Genomic DNA, 13,289 nt, shown 5'->3' on the forward strand with positions numbered 1-13,289 from the left:
GTGCAAAGGGAAGCCACTTAAGCAGGACTTAAGACTTTAAAGATAGATTTGCTCACAGGATCACTCTGGATATTGGATGGCAAAGCAGGGAGTGGAAGCAAAATGCCAGTTAGGAGGCTCCTAAAGTAGTTCATGTGATCACTAATGGTTGCTTGGTCGAGAGTGGCAGTGGTGGTAAGATTTGTGATGTGTTTTCGAGATAGAATATTCTTTCCTAAGACGTTTTGCCTCATCTTAAATTTTATACAAGCCACTTTTATGGTCTTCAGCATTGCTGCTTTGGAATGTGTTGTATGCTGCTTTCCAACAGGAGACAATGGCATCAACTAGTTATGACCTAAGAGAACAGAATGATCATGACAAAGTTTATGACTTCTTTGGGCCTCAGAGTCTGCACATGAACAAGGTTGAACTAAATGAACTCAAAGGTCCCTTCCAGCTCTAAAATTCTTCAAAATTATTCTGTCTGTGCCATACCAGATTTGGATCTGAATGCTGATCAATAAAGATGTCTTTGTTGGTTCAGTTGCTGGCAATGTCATCGTGAAAAGATTTACAGCCAACAATAAAATAAAGTCTGAGTGAAGAGAGCCAATATGCACAGTAGAAGCAAAGAACTTGTCTTTGCTACAGAACTTGACCATTCATCTTGACCAGTAACTTTCAAGATCAAAGTTGTGAAAGTTCATGACATTCTCAGAATTGTTCTCATATTTTTAATGGTGGGTATAAGGTAAACCCCTATTTGGCCCATATGTCCACTTTTCTCTTAAGGCCTTTCTACAACATAAAGTCAGAGAACATTTGCAAGGATTGAACACTCTACAACAGGCCTTTCCTGGTCAGTATTTGAAACAAACTGCTGGAACAACATTCAGATCACTGAAATACACTTGGAGTCTAGAGAGATGCTATAGTAAATAATAACAACTGCAGGAGTCAGTCACTAAGCCTGCCTGCTGCAACACTGGGCCATTTCCCAGCCAAGAGGCACATCTAAGATGGGAAGGAAGTTAACTTTCTCATAATCAAGTCCTTATTCTGGTAGATAAAAAGACATGGTGCTGTTTGTCAGGGGCATTTGTTCACTTGTTCAGTTATTCATTCTTGTTCAAAGAGTGAATTTTCGTGTTCACTTGTTCAAACTTGTTCACTCTTGTTTAATTGCTCATTTATTTGACTAACACTTATTGAGCACCTAATTCTTTTTCGGCACCAGGAATGTTAAGAGCTACTGCTATCAATAAAAAAGACAGGTACCTGTCTTGGAGAAATCAGAGTGTAATGCGAAAGACAAATACATGAATATACAATTAAATAAATAAGGATGGAGTTAATGCACAAGTGCACAGAGCTCATGGAAGGACCGTAGCTGACTCTGTCACCACTGTATATCCAGGGCATAGCACTGTCTAACAGTGTGCTTCTCAAACCAGGGACTGCAGCAAACTCACAGTGGTGCTGTGGGATATTTTAAAATTTCAAGGGAAACAAAGCAATACTCGACATCTATTAGACACCATGCAAATGACTAAATCATGCTATATTGCTTTCAATGACACCTTATCTTTGCAAAACTGGGTCTGCTTTGGTAAAAAGCAAGTACTTCGTTTAACAAGGAAAAGGGGGTGGGAAAGGCTTTTGGGCACCTGTCAACTTGCCACCATGAACATGGTTTTTGCTCTGAAGCAGTACATTTCCAAAATGATAGAGGACAGTGGACCTGGTATGAAAGTACTTCTCATGGATAAAGAAACAACTGATATAAATACAACCAGAGATTCTTCAGAGGAAATGTACCTCTTTGAATACATTGATTCTCAAAATTAAGAGATCGTAAAATACCTGAGGACAATTTGTTTTCTTCATCCTGTGAAGGACAATGTGGATTATTTAATTCAGGAGCATTGAAGACCCTAATGTAGCATATATTTTATTTATTTTGGTAATGTGATCAGCAAGAGTGATGTGAAGTCAATGGCTGAAGCTGATGAACAGGAAGTTGTGGCTGAGGTTCAGGAATTTTACGGTGATGACATTGCTGTGAATTCACGTTTTTTTCCCTGAATATTTTGGGTTGCTTTCATGGTCAAAATTGGGATCCAGCCCAGCTATCAAGAGCAACTCAAGGATTGACAGCTCTCCTTTTATCACTGAAGAAATGTCCCATGATTCATTATCAGCTTCCATCAGAGGCAGCAAAGAGACATGCTGAATGTGTTGAGCAAGTGATACCTCAAGAATATGAACTATTTGAATTCTGGCAGACTGAGATTCCTCCATTGCTACTTATTTTAGATTAGTGTGATGATGCCATCACCCCATTGCTAAACCAGTGGACATATAGGGCCATTATCCATGAACTATTGGGCATAATCAGCAACTGGATTGACCTTTCTAGAGTGCCAGGGATCCATAAAGACTTGAGAGAGGTGGTCCTATCTGCTGAAAATGATGAATTCTATGCTAATAATATGTACCTGAACTTTGCTGAGATTGGTAGCAATATATAGAATTTCATGGAAGACTTTCAGAAGAAGAAACCAAAAGAATGGCAAAAACTGGATGGAATCAATAGTAGACATGAAGGCCTTTGTTGAAAATAGTCTACAATTTAAGAAGATGTCTGGTACTTTATCAAAGCATGTGACAGTGTTTGGAGAGTTCTCTCAGTTGGCCAGTGAGCAGAATCTACTGGAGGTTTCAGAGGCTGAGCAATAACTGGCCTGTCAAAATGACTGTTCTAGTGCTCTCCAGAATGTAAAGAGGCTCCTGCAGAGCCCCAAAGTGACAGAGTTTGATGCTGCCTGCCTGGTGATGCTTTATGCTCTGCATTATGAGTGACATAGCAGCAATCACCCGTCAGGGCTAACGATGAACCTCAGGAATAAAGGTGTTTCTGAGAAGTATCGAAAGCTCGTGTCTACAGTCATTGAATATGGTGGTAAACAGGTCAGAGGGAGTGACCTCTTTAGCTTCAAAGATGCTGTGGCTATTACCAAACAGTTCCTCAAAGGATTGAAGGGAGTAGAAAATGTATATGCACAGCATCAACCTTTTCTCCATGATACCCTGCACCAGCTCACCAAAGGAAAACCAGTACTGTGTTAGTTAGGGTTCTCCTTGGAAACAGAATCAATGAGAGATGTCTCTGATTATCAAATTGTAAAAGTGACTCACGCAACTGCGGGAGCACACGAGTCCAAATTCTGCAGAGCCGTCAACAAGCTGTCAACTCCAAGGAAGATGTCCGACGAACTCCTCAGGAAACGAACTGGCAACTTTGACGAACTCCTCAGGAAACGAACTGGCAACTTCGACAAGCTCCCCAGGAAATGCTTCACTGAGCAGCTGAAGAAAGAAGTGAAGGTTCTCTAACCGTCCGGCTTATAAGCCTCCAACTGATCACCCGGACCAAATCCAGCCAATTGCATTCTCTCACTGTGGAAGCACGCCCCTTGATGAGTCATCAGTCAGCTGCAGTCAATTGACTGATGATCCAACAAACCAGACCGTTGGATTATTAACCAGCCTCAAATATCCTCACAGCAGTTGTCAGGCCAGTGCCACCTAGCCAAGTTGACACATGAACCCAACCATCACAGTCCACCCCTTGTCAACTTGGCAGTTGTACACATCACCTAAAACCATACCTTCAAAATGAACATTACAGCTTATGCCTTATGATAAGGGGATAAGACAGAGAAGAAAGCAAAAATATTTTCTTTACAGACAAATACAAACATAATCATAACAAAACGAGGAGGAAATATTCATGTCATCATAGTCCTCGTTTCTGTAACTGGTCACGTGGCCGTAGTTCATATTTATCACGACCTTCTTCCACTACCCATTCCATGTTCCCTTTACCCTCAGCAAGCACTTCAGCTGGCCGTGGTTCTTTGCCTGGTGGGGTGACCCAAACCTTCATTCCTGAAGTTTCTTGGCCATTGGTAGTCCTGCCTGAATTGGGTTGTTGCAGTTTTCCATTGACTTGAATCACGGGGCATGGTAGTACTAAGAGACGCCCCAGGGGATCTCCTGTATTCCAGGAAAACTCTTCTTTACTTCCATTGTGTAGTTGCAGTGCTATTTCCCCTTAATAGTCAGGATCAATCACCCCAGCCAGTACAGTAATCCCCTTACTTGCCTGTTGATTCAGAGGCATAAGAAGCCCAAAGTGGCCAGGTGGCAGCCTTAACTTCCAGTTCAATGGGATTATTGTTGTGTTTCCTGGTGGAAGCACTCCTCCTTTTGGAACCAAGACTTGTAGACCAGCAGAGCTTAAATTTGCAGGGACAGGAAGCAAAAATTCCCCTAGTGGATCACTAGGAGTGATAGTAAGTGGTGCTACTCCTGTTTCCACCCCTTGATTCCTGGACCCATGAATCCTGGCTATGGGAGAAACAGCACCATAGAGTGGACGCTGATTCAGAGCATACACAGCCTCCTGTAGAACACTGCCCCAACCCTGCAAGGTATTGCCACCTAGTTGGCGCCGTAATTGAGTCTTCAATAGGCCATTCCACCGTTCTATCAACCCAGCTGCCTCTGGATGATGGGGAACATGGTAAGACCACAGAATTCCATGAGCATGTGCCCATCCCCTCACTTCATTTGCTGTGAAGTGGGTTCCTTGGCCGAAGCAATGCTGTGTGGAATACCATGACGGTGGATGAGGCATTCTGTAAGTCCACGTATCGTAGTTTTGGCAGAAGCATGTCATGCAGGGAAGGCAAACCCATATCCAGAGTTTGTGTCTATTCCAGGAAGAACAAATCGCTGTCCTTTCCATGATGGAAGTGGTCCGATGTTATCAACCTGCCACCAAGTAGCAGGCTGATCACCCCGAGGAATGGTGCCGTATCAGGGACTGAGTGTGGGTCTCTGCTGCTGGCAAATTGGACACTCAGCAGTGGCTGTGGCCAGGTCAGCCTTGGTGAGTGGAAGTCCATGTTGCTGAGCCCATGCATAACCTCCATCCCTACCACCATGACCACTTTGTTCATGAGCCCATTGGATAATGACAGGAGTTGCTGGGGAAAGAGGCTGATTGGTATCCACCAAACGGGTCATTTTATCCACTTGGTTATTAAAACCTTCTTCTGCTGAATTCACCCTCTGGTGAGCATTCACATGGGACACAAATATCTTCATGTTGTTTGCCCGCTCAGAAAGGTCTATCCACATACCCCTTCCCCAGACTTCTTTGTCACCAATCTTCCAATCATGTTCCTTCCAAGTCCCTGACCATCCAGCCAAACCATTAGCAACAGCCCAGGAATCAGTATACAGACACACCTCTGGCCAGTTCTCCTTCCAAGCAAAGTGAACAACCAGGTGCACTGCTCGAAGTTCTGCCCACTGGGAGGATTTCCCCTCACCACTGTCCTTCAGGGATATCCCAGAAAGGGGCTGCAGTGCTACAGCTGTCCACTTTCGGGTGGTGCCTGCATATCGTGCAGAACCATCTGTAAACCAGGCCCGAGTCTTCTCTTCCTCAGTCAACTGACTGTAAGGAACTCCCCAGGAAGTGGATTTATGAGCCTAGTTATAGGTCTTGAAGCAAAAACTGGTGGTGGGGGTGGGTCATGAAAAGAGTTAGAATTATCTCTCAAGCCATTCACCTCAGGACACTCTGTTGCATTTTCATCTCTTAAAACAGGATTAATCTCTCCAGACAAAAGAGTGAGGGCTGCTTCCTCAGGGGAGGCGATTACAAGATTAGCAGGCATTGAAGGGTTAATCTCCTTAGGTGCGGGTTGGGTGGCAGGCTCCTTAGGGCAGACTGGAGGCAGAGAAGCTGTTTCCCCAGGACAGCCCTCTACAGGTAAATCTAACAATGACCCAGCAGAATCCAGGGTTCCAATGTCCTCACTGTCATTATTATCAATCCATATGTCCCCATCCCAAGTTTCTGGATCCCATTCTTTTCCAATCAATGCCTTTACTTTAACAGCAGACACCCTGAGAGGTTGAGATTTTAGTTTACGCTGTAAATGTGCTACTCGCACAATAAGAGACTGCGTCTGATTTTTAGAAACCTCCAGTCGGCGGGCACAGGAAATAAGATTTTCTTTCAGGGCACAGATGGAACCCTTTACATCTGTCATATGGCGTTCAAGTTTTGAATTTGAAGCCTTTAGCTCATCCCTTTCTCTTACAACTGTATCCAAAGTATCTAAGAGCAGCCAGCCAACATCATTATACTTCTTAATACTGCAAAACTCTGTGAACGTGGCAAAAACACTGTCTCCCAGAGCCTCGCTTCGTACTAGAGCACAATTAGGAGAATCAAATGGTGCTATTTTGCGTATTTCCTTTGCCAACTCCTGCCGTGGACTGTTAGTACCCTCTTGATTATTGGAAATAGAGTCATTAGTGCCTCTGAATCTAATCAGAGTAGAAAACAAATTGTAAAAGCCCATTTTAAGATTCCGTTTCTCAAGAACCACTCTCGGTACCAAGTTGTATTAGTTAGGGTTCTCCTTGGAAACAGAATCAATGAGAGATGTCTCTGATTATCAAATTGTAAAAGTGACTCAAGCAACTGCGGGAGCGCAGGAGTCCAAATTCTGCAGAGCCGTCAACAAGCTGTCAACTCCAAGGAAGATGTCCGATGAACTCCTCGGGAAACGAACCGACAACTTTGACGAACTCCTCAGGAAACGAACCGGCAACTTTGAAGAACTCCTCAGGAAACGAACCGGCAACTTTGATGAACTCCTCAGGAAACGAACTGGCAACTTTGACAAGCTCCCCAGGAAATGCTTCACTGAGCAGCTGAAGAAAGAAGTGAAGGTTCTCTAACCGTCCGGCTTATAAGCCTCCAACTGATCACCTGGACCAAATCCAGCCAATTGCATTCTCTCACTGTGGAAGCACGCCCCTTGATGAGTCATCAGTCAGCTGCAGTCAATTGACTGATGATCCGACAAACCAGCCCATTGGATTATTAACCAGCCTCAAATATCCTCACAGCAGTTGTCAGGCCAGTGCCACCTAGCCAAGTTGACACATGAACCCAACCATCACAAGTACCCTTATCTAGGCCCCAGCACAGAGACAGACCTCAACATCATTGTGTTTATAATTGGAGGAGCCACCTGTGAAGAGGTTCTAACCATGTATAACCTGAACCATCCCACTTCTGGAGTAAGGATTGTCCTCGGGGGAGCCAAGTGCACAACATGAAAAGTGTCCTAGAGGAAGTTCTGGCCTCTGGCCTGCACAGCCAAAGCAAGGAGAGCTGTCAAGTTACGTTGAGGTCAGCAAGCGGGAGATGAGGTGGTGATGGAGAGGTGGGGAGAATGGCACAGCGTCCCCTCTTGCCCCTACCGCAGGCTTTCCTTGCAGACCAGAGGTGTTAGAGAGGAGCCTGGGTTTTGTGCTTGTTGTTATAACCCATCCCTGATTCCTGAATTGTTGACATAGACTCTGAGACTCCCAGAGATGAACAAAGGATAAGCCTAAGACCATCCCAACTTTCTTTTCTCATGGTTTCTTTACTGAATAAATGTATTCCTTGTGCATGTGATAGCACAACCATTTCAGTTTCTGATGTATTTTGTTGGGCTCTTACTTGAGAAAAGGGTTAGCAGAGTCTAGAGGAGTTAAAAAAAAAAAAAAAGGAAAATGTTATCATTTGATGCGCATGCTACACTCCTCGATTTCCCCTCTCCTCTCTTGACCCCTTTTACTTTTTATTAACCACATTTCTGCCCAACTCATTTCTGAGAACTTACCCTATTTCCTGAGAGAGCCATCAATTATTATTTATCTCATTGCAATTTTCTGTGGCCCTGAGAAACCATGTACGACTACAATAAAAATCCATTTCGTGAAAAGGAAAAAAAAAAAATAAAAGCAAGTACTCAAGAAAATCATTGTAGAACAGGAAATGTTCAATCTGATTTCAGGTTTTGAGAAGTTGCTGAGTGCCCACCAGGCACATGCATCCCATTAGTAAGTAAACATGGTTATTTACCAATGAAATATAATATTATTTTTCTTCAATTTATGTGTATTATTTTTTCAAATGAACTATTAAGTTGTTAAGACAAATACTTAAGTTGTTTGAACCTAACTACTTAATAAGTGGAACCCTTAAGTATTTCTTTTGGCCTAAGGGTTCCATGAAGAAAATTACTGAGACAATAAAGGTGTGGTGAACCGAGAAAGTTTTTGGGAACCTGCATTCTAACACATTGTAGGCATTCAACAAATGTGATGAATAAATATCAAGTAGAAAGTCTCATAAGTGGGAAGGAAATTCTGGGTGAAAGAAGGCTTATTTCTCCCAACTGTTCAGAACCCTCCACCTCCTAGAGAATGCTTTCAGAGGACACCAGAGACACCCCACCTGAGACACCCCACCCGTGGCTGACATGACTCTCTCTAGCAGTGAACCAAAGTAATGTGCTTCTCTCCATATCCCTCCTTGCTTCACTCCTAACTGAACTGTCCAACTGAAAAGACTACAGTGTAAGGAATTTTCCTTACACGGTGCTCTTCAGTGACAAAGATAGTGCTCTCATTTTAAAATCTGATAGAACATGTCTTTCCCAAGTATCTTCACTAAAGCTTCATTTGTACACTGACATAAGAAAATTGGGACAGGGTTCTCCTATCCCTTAAATTCCACATGCATTTTGCAGATGGGTAGTCTCTGAGTAGTCATGAAGAAGCATGGGTAGGAAGAAGGCAACAGTGATTTAAAGGGCACACTATTTTTCAATCCATGGACACTGAACACTAAATTCAGCATTGTGTATAGAAAGAACATAGGCTTTTCCTGAGTCCTGGGGCTGCCATTTACTAATTCTTGAACAAATCTGTTAACCTCGCTCAGTCTTCGTTTGAATTACCTATAAAAGTACCCTTCTCATATATGTACAAAGAACGTTTGCTAATACAATGTTGATGGTAGAGAACAAAATTGTAAGCAAATGGATGGGAGGTGGTTAAATAAAGTGTGGTAAGTCCATACCATGCAACACTATACAACCATTAAAAAGAATGAGGTAGATCAATATGTACAAGCCTGTAGAGCTCTCCCAAGACATATAAAGTATAAAAAAAAGCAAGTTGTGGAAAAATATCTATAATAGGATTTCAGTCAGTTAAAAATAATCCCTAAACCAAAGTGTACTAGGGTTGTAGCATGCTGCAGTGTCTATAAAGATATTCATCAAACTGATCACAGTGACTATATAATAAGCAGAAAGGAATTGAATGATTTAAGGGCAAATTTCATTTTTTTATTCTATATGCTTTTGAAGCATTTTAAATTTTATATAATGAAAACATTACTGTATTACTGGTTGATTAAAAAATAAAAATATAAACAAAAATAAGGTGGGGAGAAAATATTTTAAAAGTCATTGACTATATCTTTATTTTTGAAACATTAAAAAAGTCCCTCCTCACAGGATTTTTCTGAGAATTACTTGAGAAAATGCCTTAAAAGCACTCAGCAGGGTGCCTGACTTAGTAACAGAGAGCAGTTGGCTCTACTCTCCCGCATAACCTTTCTTCAGCTTCTCCATTTCTTCTGACAAAGTATTCTGTAGGAGAATACGTTATTTTGAAAAATTGAAAATTAGATAATTTTTAAATTCTGTAGGTCAACCTTCCTCTATGGTATCATGGGGAAGTTATCTTGATTGTATTGCCAAATGACAGGTTCTAGGTACTCTGAAGGAAGAATATTAGCCTCATCTCTGGCAGAACTTCAGGCTTGTAATGCCCCTTCCTTTGGATGAACTATAGAAAAGCAGACATTCTATACAACGCCCAGTTCCTGAGCTGAACAATTGGGTCGTATGTATCTATAAAGCTTGGCTGTTCTTTAGCTAGACGTATACTTGATTGGAATTGCTGTGTATTCTCAGAATCATATCACGGGAACAGTTAATATTCCCCATACTATTTCTAACTTACCACAAAGCTAGGATGAATGCAGAATGGTGACTAAACTAATTGTAAGACTTTGTGGTTTGTGTGAGTGAATTTCTCCTTTTCAGCATCGAGAAGAATCGTTGTTACTGACAAACGGATGTTCTTTAGGGAACGCATTTTCAAAAACATCGTAATTTCCCTGATTTGGCCCACAGTTCTTTTTATTTGTGCTGAAATTAGATAGCAAGGAAAAAAATAGAAATAGAGAAATGATGAACGGCTTTTTTTTCTCTGAGGGCAGAGTCTTTGTCCAACCTATGATAGCACCAGTGCTAACTAAGCTTTCACCATCTTGCAAATAAATTAAAGTTCAAAAGCAAGTTCACAGAATGCCATGTGGACAACTGGAGGTTAGTTTTGGTTCAAAACAGATAATTTCTTTTTCAATAAACATTGAGCATTTAGCATAATGGTTGAAAATATTTGTAGCAATTACTCTGGGAAAAAAACCCTCACATTTTATGACTAACTGTTTTATCATTTGTGGCATAAAGAAATAAACATTTTTTTAATGATTTACAGATTCCTTCATTTGGTGGATCTGGTGGATATAGATCTCTCTGTAGTGCTTGCTACCAGGCAGCTCGCCAAGTTTATTGGGTAGCTCCCCTCCTCCCACCAGTGGGTTGGGCCCTTCTGCTTTTCTTCTCCCTTAGGCCTTCTCCCCTGACTGCTGCACACATTTCTTTTCTTTTTTAATGCTCTTTCTGACATCTCTTTATTGGATTCCTCCTAAGTCTCTCTTCTTCTACTTTCTCCTTAATGTGTTCTCAATTTCTTATCCTCTACCTCAACTTTTACTCTCTGGGGAACTGTATGGTATGAGCGCTACTCAGTGGAAAGTACGCAGGCTTTGGAGCTCTGCTACTTCCTAATTTTATGATTTGGGCAAGTTCTGTAACTTCTCATAGCTTCGGTTTCCCCAATCATAAATAGAAATAATAGTAATACTCACTTCACAGGATTCCTTTACAGAAATCAATGAGATAATGTATACACATGGGAGGCACTCAATAAATTTTAGTTCTTTCTTCCTCTTACCTTGGCAAAGATAAGTAATGACAGCCTTACAGGTGACAGGGCCAAGTTAAACAGCAGTCCATAGTATCCCATCAGCTTTAAGCATTTTCTTCCAAAAGAGTTCAAATTCTCTTGCTAAGGAGAATTTCACTCTTTTTCAAAACTCAAGGTAATACGAAGAACTACGGATTGTTGAGTAAGATATAAATGGGGATGTAGTGATATGACTGACTTCTGCCCAACAGGATCTTTCTGGTATACTTAAAGGGACATAGGGAATTTTTTCTCCTAAGTTCATCCTAGTTAGTTTTCTTCCAAGACAGCATTATATCATGGAGCCTGTCATCAGAAGCGTTTGCAATAATTGTAAATGGCTTTTGAGTCATAACAGCTCACTTTCCTGAAGAGTCACGGGTTCCAAGGCACATGTGTGATGATGATCAACAGAGAATCAAAGTGCCTCACATAACAGCTGTGTTCTTTTCATGTGGATCAATGGCCAATGTCATGCAACTGCTTCCCTGAGGCTCTTAGTATGGACAGGAATGCCTTCTTGGTCAACCCAGAATTTGTTTCTTTCAACACTGTCATGACCAGTTGCCCTATGGGAACTCTCTGAGGAGAGAGTTCAGCTAGACCTTAACGGGTATGTATCTCTTCAATAATGGTACAGTACTGATGATGGTTTTTGAAGTAAAGAAGAATCCTTCATCAGTTCAATTGATGAAGAGGATTACAGGTAGAGTCTTATTTTTTATAGTGTTGGAATTTATTACATTGAGAAAAGCTGATAGGAGTCCCATCTCACAACTGATCTAGGATATACATCACCTTGGGCATACATACAGCTTTAACCTTCCCAGAACCACAATCATCCTTATTGATAATGACAGGAAAACACTGATCATATACCTCAAAGTGACGTTGGTAAAGTCATTGACTCATAGACTATTACAATTAGAAAGAAACTAGCATATTTAAAGCATTGGATTCCCACAACCATCTTGAAAAGTGTGTATTACCCCAATATACAGATAAAGAAACTGGAACTTTTCAACAGATGATATACTTTACCTAGGTCACACAGCTAAAGAGTAGTGCTGCTATGTCTGTATAATGCCAAAGCCCCTGATCATTTCACCACAACACAATAGGGCATAAAGATGATCTAAACTAACACTCTCATTTAGCAAATGATAAAACTGAGATAGAAAAGTTTAAGGCTCAAGCATTTTTACAACATATGCTATTTTTTTAAGAAAAGAAATATTCAAACAAGTTTACTGTAGCAATTATAATTCTGCAAGGCTCGAAGGATATGAATTCTTCAGAATTTTAAGTGTGAAAATCAAATACAGCAGAAAAGGCAAATCCAAGAATCCCTGCTGAAAGCATCCCAAATTTCCTCCCTTTTTAGCTTCTCTGCCTGTCAAGAGGATATAAATTTATTGAGTCAATATTCCTCAGAACCTACTTTCCAAAGTCCTGTTTCCCTGAATTGCATAAGATGTATGCTGGCTTCTGTTGAACCAGATAGAAGCTTGAAGTGGGGATTTGAAAGTGACTTAGAAAGAAAATTATTACTTCAGTTCATCCCTTGGCAGAGTGCCCTGTGGAATGAAACCAAACAAGCTGCCATGCACAGGTTGCTAACGTACAAATACTTGTCTGTGTGCAGCCTTATTTCCCTGAGTCTAGAAACGATAAGCAGCATCAAATCTTCTGATTAACACCAAGATGTGTTGAAACTCAAGCAACATTAACTTTTAAGGTTTTCCATTTCAGAGGTAATTCACAGACCTTTGTGCTTAGTACTATGCATTATTGCAGTTAATTAGTTGACTATCTTTTGTACTATATTTTTACTTCTAGAAATATTTCTTTGCATTTTAAATGTTCTCTTTCCTTTTTAGAGGAAATTGTGAACTTTAAAGAGGTTATCTTTGAAGTTTGGCTTTATAATCTTGTAAGCAGTAGCTACTCATGGCTCCTACAGAGTATTTAGTTTGGGTTTCAAATTCAGTTCAGAGTTTTGAGTGAAATACAGTCACTTTAAAGGGGATGGTAAAGAGGCAGTATTTATGTTGCTTTTCCTTTGAGTCTTCACTGAGCAAATATACTTCAGAACTTATGAAACACCCATATTCTATAACGTATGTGCCTCCTTTTCCCAAGCAATATGTTCATTACAAACGCCCCTTCCTTGCCCAAACAGAAGTTTTTAAATGATATATCACAACTTTTCACAATGTGAAACTTATAACTTTTCAATTTTTCTTTTTCTTCCTTTAAAATATTCCTAGGAATTA

General features: G+C 40.9%; 1 protein-coding gene and 1 pseudogene across 3 annotated transcripts in view; both read left to right on the plus strand.

Moving 5' to 3' along the window:
- The window catches only part of ADAMTSL1 (ADAMTS like 1), a 433,636-nt gene that overhangs the window by 66,553 nt on the left and 353,794 nt on the right, over positions 1-13,289 (plus strand). The gene's annotated exons all lie outside the window — the stretch shown is intronic.
- On the plus strand, positions 1,666-7,286 carry LOC119504937 (annotated as a pseudogene).

The sequence above is a fragment of the Choloepus didactylus genome, chromosome 10 (assembly GCF_015220235.1).
Source record: "Choloepus didactylus isolate mChoDid1 chromosome 10, mChoDid1.pri, whole genome shotgun sequence".
Taxonomy (NCBI): Eukaryota; Metazoa; Chordata; class Mammalia; order Pilosa; family Megalonychidae; genus Choloepus; species Choloepus didactylus.